This window comes from Nycticebus coucang, chromosome 10, assembly GCF_027406575.1.
Source record: "Nycticebus coucang isolate mNycCou1 chromosome 10, mNycCou1.pri, whole genome shotgun sequence".
Taxonomy (NCBI): Eukaryota; Metazoa; Chordata; class Mammalia; order Primates; family Lorisidae; genus Nycticebus; species Nycticebus coucang.
Genome location: NC_069789.1, coordinates 115,435,769 through 115,448,181, shown reverse-complemented (window position 1 = coordinate 115,448,181; position 12,413 = coordinate 115,435,769). Strand labels below are relative to the sequence as shown.

General features: G+C 46.6%; 1 protein-coding gene across 6 annotated transcripts in view; it reads right to left on the bottom strand.

The window, feature by feature from the left end:
* Window positions 1-12,127, bottom strand: part of NOSIP (nitric oxide synthase interacting protein) — a 28,902-nt gene extending 16,775 nt beyond the window's left edge. For 2 of the 6 annotated variants that reach the window (XM_053606597.1, XM_053606595.1), the window contains exon 1: window positions 11,940-12,126. The gene's annotated coding sequence lies outside the window, so the exon portion shown is untranslated. Of the gene's footprint in view, window positions 1-348; window positions 457-7,150; window positions 7,266-11,939 lie in introns of those variants that run through there. The other 4 variants (XM_053606600.1, XM_053606598.1, XM_053606599.1 and 1 more) reach the window with 4 other exon arrangements.
* Window positions 12,128-12,413: the final 286 nt, after the last annotated feature.

The following is a 12,413-nucleotide window of genomic DNA, read 5'->3' as shown; positions in this document are numbered from 1 at the left end:
ACATCTAGAACAGTCAGGAATGCATGCGTTCCTAGAAATCACAGAAACATGTACAATCTTGGGCAGCACCTATGGCTCAAAAGAGTAGGGCGCTGGCCCTATATGCCAGAGGTGTTGGGTTCAAACCCAACTCCGGCTAAAAAAAGAAATATGTACAATCTCTCAGTCAAAACCACAGGGCTTATGGAGAAAATAGCATCTCAGTACAACATTCAAAACCTCTGTCAGTGATGCTCAGAGAAAAAGACAGGGGCCAGGAAAAAAGCCCGTAATCCCAGCACTTTGGGAGGTGCACAAGGATTGGTTGAGGCCAGAAAAAAAAAATTAGTAGGGTGTGGTGGTACTTGCCTGTAGTCCCAGCTACTTAAGAGGCTGAGGCAGGAGGATGGCTTGAGCCCAGAAGCTTGAGGCTGCAGTAAGCTAAGATCTCACCACTGTACTCTAGCCTGGAGAACAGACTGAGACTCTATGTCTAAAAAAATAAATAAAATAAATCAATAAAGGCTCAGTGCCTGGAGCTCAGCATCTAGGGTGCTAGCTACATAAACCGGAGCTGGTGTCAAATCTAGCCCGGGCCTCCCAAACCACAATGACAACTACAACCAAGCTACTTGGGAGGCTGAGGCAAGAGAATCACTTAAGCCCAAGAATTGGAGCTTGCTGCGAGCGGTGAGGCCATGGCACTCTTCCAAGGGTGACATAGTAAGACTCTGTATCAAAAATTAATAAATAATACAAATAAAATAAAAAATAAGAAAAATATTGGAACTTAATACAAAAGAGGAGGGTGGTTTTGCACATATTAAATGGTTAAAAAATGACTTCTACACTCCAAAAGATATGGCATCTGATCTTGACAAATCAAATTTTTTTTTTTTTTGTAGAGACAGAGTCTCACTTTATGGCCCTCGGTAGAGTGCCATGGCATCACACAGCTCACAGCAACCTCCAACTCCTGGGCTTAAGCGATTCTCTTACCTCAGTCTCCCAAGTAGCTGGGATTACAGGCGCCCGCCACAACGCCTGGCTATTTTTTGGTTGCAGTTTGGCCGGGGCTGGGTCCGAACCCGCCACCCTCGGCATATGCGGCCGGCGCCCTACTCACTGAGCCACAGGTGCCGCCCCGACAAATCAAATTTTAAGTTTGCTGTGGAGACAGGCACTGGAAAGGGTGGATATCTTTTGTGTCACTGTTAGGAGGCAGAAGGAGGGTTAGCTGAAATCTGATAGAAAGTTCTCAACCAGATGTGGTTCCTAACACACATGGGGGAACTGAGGTGGTAGGAGATGTGTGTATGTGTATGTGGTTTGTGTATTGATAGATGCTCATTTCAGCTCAGTGCAGTTTCCTAGACTCCCCCAGGCTTTCTTATGGATGTGTGTGAGCAAATGTGAAAGTTACATGATGCTCAAATTGTTCCCTAACATATCAATTGCATGAGAATAAAGCAGCCCTTTTTTTTTTTTGAGACAGAGTTTCACTTTGTCACCCTTGGTAGAGTGCCATGGCGTCATAGCTCACAGCAACCTCAAATTCCTGGGCTTAAGCTATTCTCTTGCCTCAGCCTCCCAATTAGCTGGGACTACAGGTGCCTGCTACAACACCCAGCTATTTTTAGAGACAGGGGTCTCTCTCTTGCTCAGGCTGGTCTCTAACCTATGAGCTCAGGCAAGCCATCTGCCTCGGCCTCCAGAGTGCTAGGATTATAGGCGTGAGCCACTGTGCCCAGCCAAATCTGCCTTTTCAAAACAAGTGTTATAGCAAATAGACAGTAGCCAGAATTCCAGCAAATCAACAAAAAACGCAGCTACCCCAAGAGAAAAATGAGCAAAAGATATGAGAGGCAGAAGAAATTTAAAAGCCTAACATGCATGGGAAGAGATACTCAAACACTGATTCCAGGGATGTGTTAGTTGATACCTATTATCAGGCCGTCGGGCAAAACTTTGAAAGCTGGATAAGACCAAGGCTTGGTGAAGTTGTGGGGGTCATAGGAACCTTTAGGTAATGCTGGTGGGAGTGCGGACAGGCTCAAGGAATACAAGCTGGTGCTACGGATCTAAGGAAGGCTGTGCAGGGCTCGTCGCCTGTGGCTCAAGTATCAAGCGGCTAAGGCGCCAGCCACATACACCTGAGCTGGAGGGTTCGAATCCAGCCTGGGCCCGCCAAATAACAATGACGGCTGCAACCAAAAAAATAGCCAGGCTTTGTGGCAGGTGCCTGTAGGTAGTCCCAGCTACTTGGGCGGTGGAGGCAGGAGAATTGCTTGAGCCCAGGAGTTGGAGGCTGCTGTGAGTTGTGATGCCACAGCACTCTACCCAGGGCCACAGCTTGAGACTCTGTCTCAAAAAAAAAGAAAAAGAAGGCTGTGCGGATGATCCAGAAGTTGGGGTAGGGGGCACAAACCTGGGCTCCACAAATATAGAAAGCAAGTGCCTCTTTATTGCCCCCTTCTGGTTACTTTAAAAAGCTTGCTTTTCACATTCAAAACTTGCCGCACAAACCTCTGGGAACTACAGAACTCTCTCTCCCCCTACTGGCGTCTTCTCTAAAATCAATTTTGCTTTTAGGTATATTTACACAGAATAAAACCAGACCCTTAAGAATTTGATGAGCTTTGACAAATGTTTACACCCTGGAAACACAAAGCCCAAATGAGCTACAGAATGTTTCTACTACCCTAGAAAGTCCCCTCGTGCCCCTTCCTGGCAAATTTGCCCCGGAGGTGGCCATGGTGTTACTTGTAGAAGCTGACCTTGATGAAATGCCCCAACTCAACCCATGTCCTGCCAGACAACCCCCTCCGCCCCCACCCCACCCCCGCTTCTGAGTAGCGTCCAGCACTGACTGCCTGCCTGGCTCACCTGCCATCCTTCCCCAGGCCCCCTCCCCCCACCGCCACTCATGAAGGTCACGTTGTCCTCCTCATGGACACATTCCCCACTCTATTCTTAGTTGTCAACTGCTTTGACCCTCTGTGGTATTTGGCACTGGACATCTCTGCTTCCCAGAGATGAGCTGGCTGGGTGTTTGTGGCCAAGAACAGAGGTTTCTATGTGGTTAGGGAGTCTTCGTTCTAAGAGTGAGAACAGCTAGAGAGGGAGCACTTTTTCTCTTTGAGGGAAGATAATGCAAATAGTCACAAGGCACCTGGCATCATCCCTGACCGTGGGTCAGCTCTTCAAGTCCCCAAACTCATCAATCCTCCAAGCTAACCACCCTCTGAAGTCCACGCCATCATCATCTCCATCCTTCAGATAGGCAACCAGAGGCTTAGAGATGAAGCCATTTGCCTAGGGCAGTGGTTCTCAAAGTGGGGTCCAGGTACCCCTGAAGTCCCTAGGAGATTTCCAGGGAGTCTACACAATGATTTCCATAAAAATATTGAAACATTTGCCTTTTTTTATTTTTTGAAACAGAGTCTCACTATGTCGCCCTCCGTAGAGTGCCACAGCATCACAACTCACAGCAACCTCCAACTCTTGGGCTTAAGTGGTTCTCTTGCCTCAGCCTCCCAAGTAGCTGGGACTACAGGTGCCTGCCACAATGCCCGGCTATTTTTTTGTTATAGTTGTCATTGTTTAGCAGGCCCTGGCTGGGTTCAAACCCACCAGCCCTGGTGTATGTGGCCGGCGCCTTAACCACTGAGCTATGGGCACCAAGACTCTTTCTTAAGTTTTAAAAAGGTATCTATTACACTAAGTGAAAGAAACCAGGCACAAAAGGCCATATATTGTATGACCCTATTGATATGAAACGTCCAGAATGGGCAAACCCATAGAGGCAAAAAGTAGATTAGTGGTTGCCACAGGCTGGGAGGTGGGGGAGTGATTGTTTGTTTATTTGTAGAGACAGTCTCACTTTATCGCCCTCAGTAGCGTGCCATGGCGTCACACAGCTCACAGCAACCTCCAACTCCTGGGCTTAGGCGATTCTCTTGCCTCAGCCTCCCGAGTAGTTGGGACTACAGGTGCCCGCCACAATGCCCAGCTATTTTTTTGTCGCAATTTGGCTGGGGCCAGGTTTGAACCCGCCACCCTTGGTATATGGGGCCAGCGCCCTATCCACTGAGCAAAAGGCGCTGCCCCAGGGGGTGGGGGTGGTGATTGTTAATGGGCATAAAGGTTATATTTTTGGGGTGATGAAAGTATCTTGGAATCTGGAGGTGGTAATAGATAAAACATACTAAATATACTAAAACTGACTTTGGGGCAGGCAAGGTGGCTCACGCCTATAATCCTAGCACTCTGGGAGGCCGAGGTGGGTGGACAGCTTGAGCTCACGGGTTTGAGACCAGCCTGAACAAAAAGCAAGACCCCCGTCTCTACTAAAAATAGAAAACTGAGGCCAAAGGATTGTTTGACCCCAAGGTGGAGGTTGCCATGAACTATGATGTCATAGCACTCTACCTAGGATGACAGACAGCTTGAGACTCTGTCTCAAAAAAAAAAAAAAAAAAAAAAAAACTGACTTGTATGCTTTATTTATTTATTTTATTTTTGAGACACAGTCTTTGTCACCTGGGTAGAGTGCCATGGCCTCATCAAAGTTCACCCCAACCTCAAACTCTTGGGCTCAAGCAGTCCACTTGCCTCAGCCTCCTGAGTAGCTGGGACTACAGGCACCTACCATGATGCCCAGCTAGTTTTTGTATTTCTAGTAGAGACCAGGGTCTCACTCTCTTGCTTGGGCTGGTCTTGAACTCTTGAGATCAAGCAATCCACTCACCTCAGCCTCCCAGAGTCCTAGGATTACAGGCCTGAGTCACCACACCTGGCCATTTTTATGCTTTGAATGGGTAAATTTTTTTTTTTAGAGACAGAGTCTCACTTTGTTGCCCTCGGTAGAGAGCCGTGGTGTCACAGCTCACAGCAACCTCCTGCTCTTGGGCTTAGGAGATTCTCTTGCTTAGCCTCCTGAATAGCTGGGACTACAGGGGCCCACCACAACACTAAATAGGCAAATTTTACGGCATATGCATTCTGGCACCAGTGATATTTTTAATATCTCCACTTTAATTTCTGATATGGCAAGTATTAATCTCTGTAATTTACATAAACTAAAGCTTTTGGAGTCCTCAATAATTTTTAAGGTCTGAGACCAAAAGCGTGAGAACCTCTGGCCAAGAGCTACCAGGTGGCAGGGCCAGGATTTCGAAACTCAGGAAGCCAAGCTTCACTCACGACACTATACTATCTTCTCAGTAAGGCCAATTTCAAAATAGAAAACAGAACTACTGCCATCTGCTGTCACAAGCATTTCAAGAGGAAACAGCCAAAGAGCAGAAGCAACCAACATCGCTACTGTTTATCACCATCTCCACTTCACAGGGGAAGGAACAGGATCACAGATCCCCTAGCTGGGAAGGAGCAGAGCCAAAATTTGAACTCAAGCAGCCAGGCTAGAGAGCCTGTCTTTTAACCAGGTGACAACTGTCAGCCCTCCTGTGGAAATCCTGTCCTCTTCCTCCTCCCAAGCTCCATCAAGACTGCCTCTGTTGAGAAGCCTGATTCTCCAGGATAAGTTAGGTTCTCTTTGTACTTGACAATGCCCTGAATTACCTCCACTATAGCCCCATCCCTCCTGGTGGCACCTGTAGCTCAAGCGCTAAGGCGCCAGCCTCATACATCAGAGCTGGCAGGTTCGAATCCAGCCCGGGCCTCCCAAACAACAATGACAACTACAACCAAAAAATAGCCGGGAGTTGTGGTGGGCACCTGTAGTCCCAGCTACTCGGGAAGCTGAGCCAAGAGAATTGAATAAACCCAGGAGTTGGAGGTTGCTGTGAGTTGTGGCGCCACGGGCACTCTACCCAGGGTGATAGCTTGAGGCTCTGTCTCCAAAAAAAAAAGGCTCGCCACCTGTGGCTGAAGCAGCTAAGGTGCCAGCCACATACACCTGAGCTGGCGGGTTCAAATCCAGCCAGGGTCCACCAAACAACAATGACGGCTGCAACCAAAAAATAGGTGGGGCATTGTGGCAGGCACCTGTAGTCCCAGCTACCTGGGAGGTGGAGGCAGCAGAATCACTTGAGCCCAGGAGTTGGAGGCATCTAGCTCACAGCAACACAAACTCTTGGGCTCAAGAGATGTTCTTGTCTCAATTTTTCTATTTTTAGTAAAGGTGGGGTCTTACTCTTGCTCAGGCTGGTCTTGAACCCCTGAGCTCAAGTAATTCACCTGCCTCAGCCTCCCAGAATGCTAGGATTCCAGGTGTGAGCTACCATCCCTTGTCTCCAAATGGAACTTTGATTAAGCTACGCTCTTTAGGGTGGTGCCTGTGGCTCAAAGGAGCAGGGCGCCGGCCTCATATGGCGGAGGTGGCGGGTTCAAACCTAGCCCTGACTATAAACTGCAAAAAAAAAAAAAAAAGGATACTCTCTTTAATTGATTCTTGGACATGGCTCAAGATTAAAAAAAAAAAAAAAAACTGCTCAGAAAATAAGTGTAGGAAGAATGAGAACAAGAAAACTGCCATGTTACTCAGTGTGATGGCTCATGCCTATAATCCTAGTGACTCAAGAGGCTGAGGCGAGAGAGGATCACTTAAGGTCAGGAGTTTTAGACCAGCCCCTAGGCAACATATGCACCTCTAACAAAATTTTAAAAATTAGCCTCCCATGGTGGCACATACCTGTAGTCCCAGCACCTTGGGAGACTGAGAAAGAGGGATCACTTGAGGCCAGGAGTTGCAGGCTGCAGTGAGCTATGATAGTACCACAGCATTACAGCTTAGGTGACAGAGCCAGACCCAGGCTCAAAAAATAAAATAAAGTAAAATAAAATAAAATTGATAGTGGTGATAGTTGCATAATTCTCTGAATATACTATAAAGCAATAAATTGTATACTTTGTTGTTTTAGAATGGTAGAGTCTCACTATTTTGTCCAGGGTTATCTTGAACTCCCGGCCTCAAGCAATCCTCCTACCTCAGCCTCCCAAAGTCCTGGGGTGACACTGTGCCAGGCTCCATTGTACACTTTAATGAGTGAACTATATTTTATGTGAATTATATCCCACTAAAGCTGATTAAAAGACAAAAAGGATGGCCAGCAGGATATGGGTTTGGACTGCAGAATGTAGTTACTTGCTCCCTGGCATGGAAGAACAAATGAAATGAGCCCACAAAGAAGCAAAAAGATAAATTCACCCAGCTACTCGGGAGGCTGAGGCAGGAGAATCGCCTAGGCCCAGGAGTTGGAGGTTGCTGTGAGCTGTATGACGCCACGGCACTCTACCCAGGGCGATAAAGTGAAACTCTGTCTCTACAAAAAAAAAAAAAAAAAAAAAGATAAATTCAGATGGTAAGATGTTCTACAGAATAACTGACCTAGTTTCTTCAATGAATCAATTACAACAAGAGAAAACGAGGAGTGGGAGAGGGCCACAGAACTTTACTGAGGGTGACACAGTGAGACTCTATCTCAAAAAAACATAAAAGAAAAAAGGCAGTGCCCATAGCTCAGTGGATAGGTTTCCAGCCACATACACCAAGGCTGGCAGGTTCAAACCTCGTCCAGGTCAGCTAAAACAATGACAACTGCAATGAAAAAAATAGCCAGGTGTTGTGGCGGGCACCTGTAGTCTCAGCCACTTGGGAGGCTGAGGCAAGAGAATCACTTAACCCCAAGAGTCTGAGGTTGCTGTGAGCTGTGACACTATGGCACTCTACCCCAGGTGACAGCTTGAGACTCTGTCTCAAAATAAATAAATGAATAAATAAGAACTTTGGCTCAGTGAGTAGGGCGCCGGCCCTATATGCTGAGGGTGGCGGGTTCAAACCCAGCCCCGGCCAAACTGCAACAAAAAATAGCCAGGCGCTGTGGCGGGCGCCTGTAGTCCCAGCTGCTTGGGAGGCTGAGGCAAGAGAATCGCGTAAGCCCAAGAGTTAGAGGTTGCTGTGAGCCGTGTGACGCCATGGCACTCTACCCAAGGGCAGTATAGTGAGACTCTGTCTCTACAAAAAAAAAGAACTTTAAACTATGTATTTTAGGCTGGGCGTGGTGGTTCACGCCTGTAACAGTTATAAATTGAGAGATTTAATAGACACAACATTGGGCGGTGCCTGTGGCTCAAAGGAGTAGGGTGCCGGCCCCATACGCAGGAGGTGGCGGGTTCAAACCCAGCCCTGGCCAAAAAACAGCAAAAAAAAGAAAAAAAGACACATCAATCACTTAACTAGATCCTGATTCAAACAGTTAAAAATAAAAGCATTTTTGAGACAGTGGATTTGAATATGGACCAAGTAATGTATCATAGTCTAGGATAACAGTTATTTTTATAAAGTATGATAATGGTATTGTGGTCATATAAAAAAATGTTCCTTGGCTGAGTGCGGTGGCTCACACCTGTAATCCTCGCACTATGGGAGGCCAAGGCAGGTGGACTGCTTGAGCACACAGGTTCGAGACCAACCTGACCCAGAGTGAGACTCTGTTTCTAAAAAGAGCCGGGCGTTGTGGCGGGCACCTGTAGTCCCAGCTATTTGGGAGGCTGAGGCAAGAGAATTTCTAGAGCCCAAGAGTTTGAGGTTGTTGTGAATTATGAAGCCATGGTACTCTACCAAGGGTGACAAAGTGAGACTCTGTCTCAAAAAAAAATTATTTTTTGAAAAAATAAAAAAATAAAATGTTCCTGGTTTTTATGCATGTATCCTGTTAAATAAAATTTACAGGAGGCCATTGGTTTGGACTGAGCTCATGCACTAGGCCCAACAGAACAAACCAAAGTGGAGTCACTCATGATAAAGTTCCACACTTCTAAGCCCAAACTAAGCTGTTTATCTGAGTTGCTGAGAAATCAGGAGAGAGAGAAGTAATAGCCAAATCCCCAAACAGTCAAGTTTTAGCCCACATGATAAAGAAGTATCCTCTACTTTAACCTTTACCTGGAAACAACTAAGCTGCTTTTTGTTTTCTGTTTCTGCTTTCCTCAGTCCTTTTCTGTCTATAAGAACAACTTCCTCTGTTTGACTCATCAGAATACTTTCATTTTAGAATTAGGTGCTGCTTGATTCTAGAATTGCAAAATAGAGCACAGTGCGGTGACTCACGCCTATAATCCTAGCACTCTGGGAGACTGAGGCAGGTAGATTGCCTGAGCTCACTTCAAGACCAGCCTGAGCAAGAGTGAGACCCTGTCTCTACAAAAAATAGAAAGATTAGTCAAGCATTGTTGGGTTTCCTATAATCCCAGCTATTTAAGAGGCTCAGGCAGGAGGACTGCTTGAGTTCAAGAGTTTAAGGTTACTGTGAGCTATGATGCCCCGGCACTATACTCAAGATGACAAGAGTGAGAATCCGTCTCAAAAAAAAAAAAAAAAAAAAAGATGGGTGGTGCCTGTGGCTCAAAGGAGTAGGGCACCGGCCCCATATGCCAGAGGTGGCGGGTTCAAACCCAGCCCCAGCCAAAAACTGCAAAAAAAAAAGACAACTTTTTAAATTGCACACGAACTTTATGGACACCCTGTATATAGAATTGCAAATAAAAACCAATTAAGATTTTTTTTTTCTTTGTAGAGACAGAGTTTCACTTTATCACCCATGGTAGAATGCCATGGCATCACATAGCTCACAGCCACCTCCAACTCCTGGGCTTATGCGATTCCGTTGCCTCAGCCTACAAAGTAGCTGGAACTAGAGGCATCCACCACAACGCCTGGCTATTTTTTGGTTGCAGTTTAGCCGGGGCCATGTTTGAACACACCACCCTCAGTATATGTGGCTGGCGCCTTGCCCACTGAGCCACAGGTGCCGCCCAATTAAGATCTTTAAACTAGGCTCAGCACCTGTAGCTTAGCAGCTAGGGAGCTGGCCACATACACTGGGCTGGCGGGTTCCAACGGGCCCAGACGTGCCAAACAATGACAACTACAACAAGAAAATAGCTAGGCACTGTGGCAGGCGCCTGTAGTCACAGCTACTTGGGAGGTTGAGGCAAGAGAACAGCTTAAGCCCAAGAGTTTGAGGTTGCTGTAAGCTGTGACATCACAGCACTTTACCAAGTGTGACACAGTGCGACTCTGCCTCAAAAAAAAATAAAAAAAGTAAAGAACTTTAAACTTTAGGTTCAGCGCCCGTAGCACAGTGCTTACAGCGCCAGCCACATACACCAAAGTTGGCAGGTTCAAATCCAGCCCAGGCCAGCTAACCAATAATGACAACAAAAAATAGCTGGGTGTTGTGACGGGCGCCTGTAGTTCCAGCTACTTGGGAAGCTGAGACAAAAGAATCACTTGAGCCCAAGAGTTTGATGTTGCTGTGAGCTGTGATGCCACTGCACTCTACTGAGGGAGACATAGTGAGACTCTGTCTCAAAAAAAAAAAAAAATTAAAATTAACTATGTATTTTAGGCCGGGTGTGGTGGCTCACGTCTGTAATCCCAGCACTTGGGAAGCTGAGGTGAGTGGATTGCTTGAGCTCACAGGTTGGAGACCAGCCTGTGCAAGAGCAAGACCTTGTCTCTAAAAAAATAGCCAGGCGTTGTGGTGGGTACCTGTAGTCCCAGGTACTGGGGAGGCTGAGAATCACTTAAGCCCAAGAGTTTGAGGTTACTATGAGCTGTGACTCCATGGTACTCTATAAATAAATAAATATAAATATATATATATTTTTAATATATTTATTTATTTAGGAGACAAAGTCTCACTTTGTCCCCCCCATAGAGTACCTTGGAGTCACATCTCACAGCATGTGACTTAAGCTCAAACTCTTGGGCTTAAGCGATTCTCTTGCCTCAGCGTCCCATGTAACTGGGACTACAGCGCCTGCCACAACACCCCACCATTTTTAGAAACGGAGTCTTTCTGATCTTGAACCAGTGAGCTTAGGCAATCCACCAGGCTCGGCCTCCCAGAGTGCTAGGATTACAGGCATGAAACACATTTTAAACTATACATTTAAACTATACATTTTTAGAATTTTATCTTTTGGCAGTCTTGAAGTGATTGGGGCAAAATGTCATAATGATTAGGATTTGTTTTATTATAATATCCTTAAACTTAAAAAATATACAGCAAGTACAGTAAAAATAATAATTAGTAAATTGGGTGGCAGGGATTCTTACATTCTTTTCACTTTTACATATTTGAACATCCTCATGGCAAAACATTAACATAGGCTCGGCGCCTGTAGCTCAAGCGGCTAAGGCGTCAGCCACATACACCAGAGCCGGTGCGTTTGAATCCAGCCCGGGCCTGCCAAACAACAATGACAACTACGACCAAAAAAAATAGCCGGGGGTTGTGGCGAGCACCTGTAGTCCCAGCTACTTGGGAGGCTGAGGTAAGAGAATAGCTTAAGCCCAGGAGTGGGTGGTTGCTGTGAGTTGCCACGGCACTCTACCCAGGGCGACAGCTTGAGGCTGTCTCAAAACAAAACAAAACAAAAATTAACATAAAACTGCTTCAAGGACCCTTCGAGGCTCAAGTTTACATAGAATCGGAAGCACAATCAGGATGTGAACCCAGTACTGCCTGGCTCCAAAGCTCCACAAAGGAAAACGTTAAGCCCTACATCAATCCAAGAGAGAAGGGGCTATCAAAAACCGTGAAGAGAGGGCGGCGGCGGGCCACTGCACAGCTCTCCGTCCCTTCACAGTCTGGGAATCTGGGGCCAGAAAAGAAGTTATCTTTCCTCAACACCCACTCTGTAAACCTCCAAGTCTCAGTCCCCTCCCTGCCCTGGGACCACCAGCCCTTTACCATCTACAGCGGAACTACAACTCTTTCAAGAGAGCTGCTCGAAGGACGGAGGATATCTCCCGGGGATGCTGGGAGATGTAGTTCAACTTCAAACTTTGGACGCCTACAGAGCTCTGTTAATGATTGACAGGGAGTCAGAAATCCGACATCTTATCCTTGTCTTCCTCAACACCCCAGGCCTCTAGCCCGCGGGAAAGCGATTCCAACAACACCATTCCTCCACTACCTGGAACTCACCTCACAAACGACTCCTCGTTCCTTAGTAGCTACTTCAACTGTACCCCATACCGGAAAGGAGCACTATTTTCCTCTTCCCTTCCGCTCCACTCATTTCCGCCAGGCAGAAGAAACAGGAAGTAGAGCTGCCCCTAGTGCGGAGGTACGTCGCCCGGCTTGGTGAGTCCTCTCTTTTTCTCCCTCCGGAAATGTCAGTGACAACTTGAAGGTTCCGGTTCTTGAAACTGGTGTGAAGGTGAGGAACGCTCAGTATGTATTGGGCATTTTCTTAGGCATTCGATTTCCTGCTTGATTCCCAGCCTTTGAGTCTCTCCAAGCACAAGTTTAAGGACTAACTACTTGTCCAAGAGATTGGGAAACCCACTTCCCCAACTATACCATCCACTTTTCTTGATGCATCTTAAGAGAGAATTGAGAGGGGATAACTCTGCTCCTGTTTTATATACAGAGCGATTGAGAAATCAGAAGTCAAAG